The sequence below is a fragment of the Ixodes scapularis genome, unplaced genomic scaffold (genome assembly GCF_016920785.2).
Source record: "Ixodes scapularis isolate PalLabHiFi unplaced genomic scaffold, ASM1692078v2 PGA_scaffold12__126_contigs__length_90152505, whole genome shotgun sequence".
NCBI lineage: Eukaryota > Metazoa > Arthropoda > Arachnida > Ixodida > Ixodidae > Ixodes > Ixodes scapularis.
The window spans coordinates 36,856,657-36,866,824 of NW_024609838.1; the positions used below are offsets into that span (position 1 = coordinate 36,856,657).

Consider the following 10,168-nt stretch of genomic DNA (forward strand, 5'->3'; position numbering starts at 1 on the left):
ACAAAGAAAAAGACAGATGTTCCAGCTTCTACTAAACTTTGAAGCTTATCCGATGCGTAGCTCCTAGACAACCTTTTCTTGACTCCCGATATAGTAAATTGTAAATTAAGGGTTCAGGTCAAAATGCCATTCGCACTTTCTTTCTTAAACTTTCTTTCCGAAACTCATAATGTATCATTACTCTAGGTAGCATGGATTCAATATATATATATTATGCGTACGTTATAAAACAACACGCTTGATAAATAGGTGCGCGTTGGCATGTGGGTGCTGCGCGTACGCACCAAGCAGATCCGTTTCAAATGACCTCTTTGCTGAGGGGCTAAGCACGTGATGACAGCGACGATGTTTTTCAAAAACGTTCGGCCGACCATGTCCGGTGACCATTTTTAATTTTGACGACAAAAAAAAAAAAAGATTATGTTCTCTTAGAGCCCTACAATACCAAACCGACTTTTGTTATGCAAAAAAAAAAAAAAAATTAGAACCACTGTTTTAGTCCGAAGCTCTTTCTGCGGATTGTGCAGAAAAAGATTTCTGGCATCTTCCCCAAAGCAGCCGTAGTTCCTGAGGGTCTAGAAACATTTACCGACAAGTAACGTACATAGAAGATTGACCCCAAGTATTTACCACGGTGTATAAATGTCGCTAGTTTGCAAATACAAATTGCAAACACGGTATATTGCGCAATTGTTTTTCGCATTTATAAATAATTAATGTTTGAACTTTCACAGCCCGTTGTCCTGTATCTTGTTAACGTGTGCGCTAAATATCGTTGTCCTGGGAAGCGAGACACATTTACGCCGGGGCAAAATGTCAAGCAATGTAATATTTCGCGCTCCAGATTTAAACCCAGAACCTCCGCATTATTTCCTCTTTAAACGTTCAGATTTTGTCACCTCCAGCGAAATTCAAGGCACCTAGTGGTTAGAGCAGAAACCTGTAAAGGCAGGTTTATTCACTAGCCTTCTCGACCAAATCAGCTATTCACAGAACCCGGCGGTCTAAAGGCGAAGAAGTCGTGAAAGTACTGCAAAAAGGTTAATTTCTACATATGAGCAGTAAAAACATGTTTCTTCTGGAAGAGAAAATAACGATGAAGGTTTTAAAGAGCAGTAACAAAACTCACCCATATTCATCATATTTTCTTTCTTTTCTTTTCTAAAGATGAAGGTGCCCCTTAGGAAATGTTCCCACTGTAACAATTTTATAGTTTAGAAAAATTCAAAAGAAAAAAAAAAAAAAAAAAACAGGCATGCATAGCTTTTCTGATTGCGGAGGCTTCAGAGGATCTACTTACGCTGCTATTTTTAAAACAAGTGGCGCGTGTGAGGAGTAGGGAGAGAAAGAAAGAGAGAGAGAGAAAGAGACAAAATTGTCTTAAAAGCAAAACACATTCGAATTTCTGAAGAGTACGTGCTTCAGAATTCAACGAAATGAACTATACTTTGTTTGACATTAGAGGCAGCATGAAATGAATTCCGAACTAGAATGGGTGGTTTTATATTTTGATTTTAATATTTGAATATGATCAGGGGGTTAAAACAAAAACTAGAAGACGAGGATAGAAGGACAAAAGCCTGCTTTTCGGAAGAAAACTTTGAAAATACTATTTTTTATTAAGTACAAAACGAGCGTGTTGGTAACGGTAATTAGACATGAGGAAGATACATAGAAAGAGGGGACGGACAACGAAGACTTCCAACTAGCAACAACATTTATTGACCCGAAGTTTGCATATATAGGTGAAGGAGGGGAGGGTGAAAGACGCTACACTGGAAAGTGGGAAAGCGATGGGAGAGGGTGTAGAGCCAGGGAAATGAGGGACGATCCCGTGGGGTAGACATCTAATCGCTTGGAGCCGCGGAAACGAGGGACGTCAGTTCTGGCCCCAGGAAATTTATCTCCCTCCTGGATAAGCCTATGGACGGGGATCCGAAGTTGTTGTGACTGTGGTGCATGGCGAAGGCCTCCATGATCTCTCGTCCGTATCTTGAGGCGTGACCTCCAATCCTGGTGGTCGAGGGAAGGTCGGCGGAACAGGGTTCGCTGCACTCAGCGGTGTGTTTGGCAATCGGGTGGTAACAAATCTCCGAAGTGTCGGAAGCGGCTTTCTTGATCTCGTTTGCATGTTCCCTCACCCGATCGTTTAGGCATCTGCCCGTCTGTCCGATGTATTTAGCACCGCAGGACATGGGAATCGAATACACGCACTCTTTGCAGCAGGTTACATAATTGGTCTGATGCTTTTTCTGGCACGGGGGCGCTGGACCGGGGTTGTTGACCTTTCTACAAATAGAAGCTAATTTGAACTTGCAGGAAAATACAGCGTTGGTGTTGAAGCCGAGCGCAATAGATTTCAGGCGATGTGAGGTGTTGTGTATGTAGGGGATGCATGCGAAGCGTGACTTAGGAGGGAGGGGTTTGGACTTCTGCCCCGCGACAAGTCTTTTGATTGTTGTTTCAATCAGGTCTCTCGGGTATCCTGCCTTTATGAGGCAGGATACCCGAGAGACCTCTCTATTTTCTTTTCCGCTAAAACCCACAAACCAGGCGTGCCGTTCCGCAGCATTGTATCCAGACGGGGTGTTGGCAGAGGCCTTTGGCGAAGTTTCTGCAGAAACATCTCGGCACGTTAGAGCTCCCCCAACCTTTCAGACTAAGAAATTCGGAAGATCGCCTTCACGCGCTGGACGAGTTACACACCGGCACTGAAGCTGTAAGAGCGTTCTCGCTCGATGTTGTAGATCTCTACTATAGCCTAAACGTGAAGACCCTCCTGGGCTTCATTTCTGACGCCATCCACGAGACAGGTGTCATAGACTTTCAAAATTCATGTGGCGTCTCGCTGTCCTCATTTCTCGAATTGACACAACTGTATGTCCAATCAACGCTTGTTGAATATGAGGGTAAAGTGTACATACAAAAGGCCGGCGTTTGTATCGGGTCTTGCTTGGCTCCCGTCCTCAGCGAAATTTACCTGTTTTATGTTGACGCCAAACTGTAAAAGGGTTGATAACTGGGCTAGTTGGTAGTTAGACATATTAACGGCGTTAGCGCACACGTATGAGGAACAGAGAAGCGCTCTTTTCTGTCCCTTCTCTCTTCCTCATACGTGTGCGCTAATGCCGTTAATATGTTTGACGCCAAAGTTCAGGCGGACCTTCAACGAGATTTTCCCGATGCGAAGGTTTTTCGTTATGTTGACGATTATCTCATCCTACACTCCACCATCTCCGACTCTGCAGCCATAGAGACCGTGTTCCAGAAGAACTCACATGGGCTTACGTTCACCAAAGAGGCCCCCTCCCCTGAGGGCTTACAGTTCCTGGATCTCAAGTTGGTCCCAACTAGCAAAGGTATCTGCTGGGCTCACCAGCAGAGGTCCTCTAAGCCCGTTCTTCCTTTCAACAGCTCACACTCAAGGAATGTAAAAAATGGGATCGTTCGAAATCTAATTGCTTCGGCAAAGGTTAAATCCTGTCAGCACCTTTCCGCCCCCAGCCTATCCAAGCAGATTAGTCGCCTCATAAAGGCAGGATACCCGAGAGACCTGATTGAAACAACAATCAAAAGACTTGTTGCGGGGCAGAAGTCCAAACCCCTCCCTCCTAAGTCACGCTTCGCATGCATCCCCTACATACACAACACCTCACATCGCCTGAAATCTATTGCGCTCGGCTTCAACACCAACGCTGTATTTTCCTGCAAGTTCAAATTAGCTTCTATTTGTAGAAAGGTCAACAACCCCGTTCCAGCGCCCCCGTGCCAGAAAAAGCGCCAGACCAATTATGTAACCTGCTGCAAAGAGTGCGTGTATTCGATTCCCATGTCCTGCGGTGCTAAATACATCGGACAGACGGGCCGATGCCTAAACGATCGGGTGAGGGAACATGCAAACGAGATCAAGAAAGCCGCTTCCGACACTTCGGAGATTTGTTACCACCCGATTGCCAAACACACCTCTGAGTGCAGCGAACCCTGTTCCGCCGACCTTCCCTCGACCACCAGGATTGGAGGTCACGCCTCAAGATACGGACGAGAGATCATGGAGGCCTTCGCCATGCACCACAGTCACAACAACTTCGGATCCCCGTCCATAGGCTTATCCAGGAGGGAGATAAATTTCCTGGGGCCAGAGCTGACGTCCCTCGTTTCCGCGGCTCCAAGCGATTAGATGTCTACCCCACGGGATCGTCCCTCATTTCCCTGGCTCTACACCCTCTCCCATCGCTTTCCCACTTTCCAGTGTAGCGTCTTTCACCCTCCCCTCCTTCACCTATATATGCAAACTTCGGGTCAATAAATGTTGTTGCTAGTTGGAAGTCTTCGTTGTCCGTCCCCCCTTTCTATGTATCTTCCTCATGTCTAACTATTTTTTACCTCCCTTTCTTCAAAAGCTCTCCGCCTTTTCACTGTGATACATCCGCGGTACCCGAAGCACGTCAGCCGACCTCAGCTCACGCATCTGACACGATGGCTGCATCACTCGGGCGCATGCGCACGTCAACGATCAATCCGTTGACGAATATTTGGATTCGCGTTCGGGTCCAGTGAGTGCCGTAGCGGCACTTATCATTTCTTGGTCTCCTTAAGTACGACCGAAGCCAACACCACGATTCGACGATGCCAATCGAGCAACCCCAAAAGTGCATCGTCATGACGGTAATAGGCGGTAATAGTCTGTGTGCGTTTTCTATCACCGGGTGAACCAATCACGCACGAGGAAAAAAAGTGCAGGGTCACGACGGATTAAGTGTGCATGATTGGTTTTAGCCGAAGCGCCATGGATGACACAGTTTTCTCACTGATACTGCTTGACTGACTCTATGAGGAGCACAAGTTCGTCTGCTTCTTCCACAGGAGTTGCGATGACGTCAGAACGATGTCGAGCTCTGATTGGCTTTCATTGGAAGGATAGTGGGTAGACCTCAGTGCTAGCTGCATCGACGCCTGCCCAATATCCTTCAATCGGAGCCAATCGAAGCTCGGCGTTCTGACGTCACCGCAACCCCTGCCTAAGAAGCCGACGAACTTGCGCAACGCATTTGGTCGTGGCTTTGGCTGCGGTAGGACGTGAAGCGGAGTTGCCCATTATAGATGTATGCCTATTAATTCCATATTTCGAAGATATACAAAATGAATGCCTTTCAGCCATGTTTCAGTCACAGAATTAAAAAAAATGTGGGAAGTTTAATACCGCTGTCAGACGGGCCTTCAGAACAGGCTCCTTTAAAAGTTCGACGAACCAGCACACGACGATAAGCTCAAGATCGCCGAGCTAATCCGCCGGTTCTCTAAAAAAGCTTGCACTGAAGGTTTTTAATGTGCCCGTTTGAGAGCGGTATTACGCACTGAACAGTGTGTATATTACTCCTATACTTCGCTTAAAGGAGCTGTGCAACGATATTCAATTGGAATGTTTTTCTCTCTACACGAGCTTACTGGCACACCTGGGACTCAAGGATACTCACACGCAACACCACTGGCCAAGAAACTCCTTTGTTGCGGTGTAATTTCAAGGACAAAAGCGATCATTTGCATTCAATCTCTCCTTTGCAAAATTTGATGACGTAACTCGGGGATCGCAGTACACCCGAGTGACGATATTTGAATGCAGTTCATAGATTGGACCCGAGCATTGCGTGGGCACTCGACTTGGGCTCGTGACAATTGCTAGCTCGAGAAGCATTCGGGTTGTGACCCGTGTCCAGTCTTGTACACGTTACTAAAAAAAAGTAATCGATTACAATTACTATTACTCTTGGCTAAAAAGTATTCGATTAGATTACTTGATTACTCGACGGCAAAAGTAATTGGACATTACTTAAAGAAGTAATCGTTACTTTTCCGATTACTTTATTGTGTGAAGACACATCTTTAGCGCTCATAACAATGAACTACTTCCAACCTATATTTCATATTTGCACAAGTATTGAAAAAGAAAAACTGGCTCCCTCTTCGTGGTCGTTGCACCTTCACAATGCGGACACAAGCATAGAATTCGTTTGAAGACGTTTAATGATTTGGGCGTTCGCCAGTGTGTGTGTGTGTGTGTGGGGGGGGGGGGGGGAAGCGGAGGGGAGCGGAGAGGGTTCTAGATCTTGTTAAGCATGAGCAAGGGTTGTCGCTCAAAGTTTGCGTCGCTCATTTTATTATTCACATGTGGATGAGCTCGCATGTTATACAAAAGAGCAGCAGCTCCAGGATTTGAAACGGATCATGTGTAGTATCCATTAGAGGAAGAGATCGCCCCGACCACTTCTCAACTCGAAACATTGCTTGTCACAAAGACCACGTAGGGGAAATGGGGAAATATTTCAACTGCCTTTGTTATATTTTGCATCTGCTTTAGACATTCTTCGGTTCTGGTTCTCCTGCGGGCTGCGAGTATGTACTCTAAGCAGGATTTTTTTAATTTTTTTTTTATTTCTGTGTGTGTGTGCGTGAGGGGGCTAGTTTGAACGAAGAAATCACAACACTACATTCTGCTTCCTCAAGCTTCGCCCTGAATGGCCTTCGTCACACATTGTGGCTTTCCTGGGGCTTCCCACTCCCAGTCCCAGCTCGAAAAAAAACAAAAAAAAAAACGGACATTCCACAGAAACTGTACATAGAAAGAGATTGACCTCGTTTCCTACAGTTCCGCAAAAATCTTTCTTTTTTCCGTTCGAAAAAAAAAGCAAATTTTATTTTTGTCATTTCATAAAACAAAAAGGCGTGTGCCCGGGGGGGGGGGGGGGGGGGAGGGTGTCCCGTGGACAAATTGTAACGGTTACAAGTAATTTTATTACTTCAAAAAGTAATTAGATTACTCTTGTGATTACTGCCTCATACAAGTAATCAACTGATTACAAAATTACTCCAAAAAGTAATCGATTACAAGTAATCCGATTACTTGTAATGCGTACGGTACAAGTCTGCCCGTGTCCAATCGCTGCAACGACGACAACAGCCGAGCCATAACAATGTCTGGAACTCAGCGCGTGTCCTGCGCTTTGCCAACCCCAGCGCGTGGCTATGATCAACACTGGCGGCGTATAATCGGCTCCAGATCACGTGGCCGCTTGTTCTGGATGCGAGTTGAGGGGGTGAACGCTGCTCGTTTTTCTTAAATTTTTTCTGGGACTTCTATTGCGTGGGGTGAAAAACGAACGCGTGTTTCATATGTCATTAACGTTAGGGATTCGTTTTAAGCGGTATTTGTGCACAGTACAAAAATTGTTGCACAGCTCCTTTAAGCTAAAGTATTGACGCAGCCGACGTTACAAGGTAGCGGAACCAATCAGACAGCTTTAAAAGCTCAAGTCACTGGGCCTTTGGGCCTTTTACGTTTATATTTGGTTCAGCGATGACACGTACAGAAACATCCAGAGTACCATGATGATGCGCTTTTGATGCTATCTGATTGGTGCCATCAGTTCGTAGCGTCGACCGCATCTGGACCTAAATGGTCCTTCAGAAGAAAGCGCCTAAGAAAAAAGGGGACAAGAAAGACAAGACAGCACAGAGGTCTACATAAAACTGATAGTCTAATTTATAGACGCAATCGTCCTCACCGAAAATAAACCTTGATTTAATTTTTCAACCTCTTCCTTTAATTTAGCTTTAATCCTCAACTCAACTCAACTCGAAATGAGAAATCATATGGTCGTGATGTGTTTCGGCATTAGATGCGATTCCTCCAACTTTTTGTCGCGCTTTTGAAACACACACATGGGTGACGGCACTCATCATCACACGTTCCCGTGTGATGATGAGTGCCGTCACGTCACTCATTGGCCACGAACACGAATCCAAGTATTGGTCGAAGAACTGATGGTTGACGAGCGCATGATCCGAGTGACACATTGCTCGTGTCGAATGCGTGAGCTGGGGCCGGCGTCGTGCTTCGGGTACTGCGATGCATCACTGTGACAAGGCGCAGAGCTTTCGAAGGGAAGGAGGTAGGAAGTAGCCCGCTATATTTTCAAATTTTCGTAGCGAAAAGCAGGCTTTGGCTTCCTACCCTAATGTACTAGTTTTCTCCTGGCGCACTAAACGATATGCGTTTAGAGAAATTAATATTGATCCCACCCAGAAATTTGTTTTATGGTTCCTTTTAGTAAGGTGGAACGAAGTATAGCGTATCAGGTTTGGTACTTTATACGCGAAAAGCAATATTAGAGCGTTCTTGTATAGTTAAAACCTCTGATGTAAGCGAGTGAAGTAACGGGGGTGTAGCTCAGAGGTAGAGCGTTCGCTTTGCATGTGAAAGGCCTCGGGTTCGATCCCCGGCACCTCCAATATTTTTGCCGCGTCACTTTATATTTCATTGACATGCCGTTTTGCAAGCGCTAGCAGAAACGAAGGATATGCGCATTTGCTACCATACTAGTACGCAAAAGCAACCTCGGGAAACGCGTACTCCCTCTTTTTGCCTTTCTTCGCTGGCTAAGGCGTGACATACTTCGAGCACGAAATCTCGCCGGACACTATGTTGACGAACTTTCGCCGCCCAATACAAAGAAACAACATCTGGTTTCAAATTCTTGTGCATACCGGTTTTTATTCAGAGTTAAGACGAGTCGGCTATCGAGATGTCAACCTGTTGGCGGCCAAAATGGCCCCAGTAGATACCGCCCAGGTGACTCTGAAAGGTAACAAATCGGAATGAGCTTACATTTATGCGGCTTAAGTGCATCCCCAATCGTACTTAATGAGTTCTGACGTCGACAGAGCCATTCGCCATGCTTCGGCCGTCTCGCCAACAGCAAAAACGACGTCTATAACTAAGCGCCTGCGTGTAAGCAAATGGGCAAAGCGGTGGACGCTGTTAATCAACATGGCGGAACACGGCTTGTCGGAAGACCAAGGCGTTTCGCGAAACTGCCCATTGTAACAGCGCTTGTGGGAATTTCGTTAAAATGTAACTCGGCATTGAACTATTTTTTAGTCAAATGAAGCTAAACTTACTCGCCGATTGATGCTTTTGTGAATCAAATTTTTAATAATTTTTTTCGAATAATTTATTTTACGAAATTATCGTTTCGTTGTACAAGCGCGACTTGACTCAGTTTCGGCATAACTCGGCGAGAAGCGAGAGCCACTGCCCCGTCGAGCCAATCAAAGCGCCGAAGCGAAGCAGGTGAAGGCTCTCTGCAGGAGTGCACTACAAGGATATGTTTTCACGCGTCTCACTTCGGCACCCTAAGTGGATCGCTGGGACCGTAGCTTAAGCCGTCCGCCAAGTCGCGCTCAAACGTAGTATGGTAGGAACGGACTTTCTGAATTATAGAAGGCATTGATAGAACTACTCCTGGTTGTATAACCGTTTCCTTTTTAAAATATATTCTTGAAGTTTACGAAAGGGGATAAAATATTTTGGGGAAAATATGCCTTATTTCTAAAACACACTACAATGTGTAAATAAGTGGGCCTTTTGAAAACCGACACGTTCACATTACCCCAAAAGGCAATTAAAAACAACTTTTAAGGAATAATGTTGCTCACTACAGTAGCTCGACAACAGCTTGTTACTTCATCTTAAGAGAAAATCCACCATTTTGCCGTTACTAGACGTCCATGCAAGTATCCACATTCGGTACAGTTTTATACTTACTTGCCTTTATGCTGCAGTCACACTGAACAAACAGCAAACAAGAAACACTGCTTTCGATGCAGACATGACGACAAAATTACCTGCGGACTCGTCTCTAGCATCTTCGAAGTGCGGTTTTTTTTCATATATATATGTGCTTGGAACACTTGATGTTCCCCACTCTCCTGTTTCTATCACAGCTGGCATGACCTCTTTATGGGTGATTAATTTCAGCCAGACTGCACAAGTCTTGCCCACTGGAACTTCACTAGCCGAAACATCGTCCTCTATAACGCGAATTGTACCTACTATAGCCGTGGACATGTGCACGCTCTCCTCAAAGTCCTCTGGCGAGTTCCCTTCTCACTAAACTAAAGATCATGATCGCCCCCACACTGGACGAGCGACAGAAACAGGACGTTTAAACTCATCGTTACAAAAAAAAAAAAAAAAAAAACTATGACATATTTGATCTAGGGAGTCGCCTTCTCGGTCGAACCATGAAAACCAGACACCACATCGATAAAGGGAGTGAAACCACCTCTACGTCGCCGTCCTTACAGAGTCTCTGCCAGTGAACACCGCCTT

The 10,168-nt window shown here is 45.4% G+C and overlaps 1 non-coding gene across 1 annotated transcript; it reads left to right on the top strand.

Annotated features, from left to right (window-relative positions):
- The first annotated feature begins 8,213 nt into the window (after positions 1-8,213).
- On the top strand, positions 8,214-8,285 carry Trnaa-ugc. The gene has a single exon. It is a non-coding gene; the product is annotated as a tRNA-Ala (tRNA).
- Positions 8,286-10,168: the final 1,883 nt, after the last annotated feature.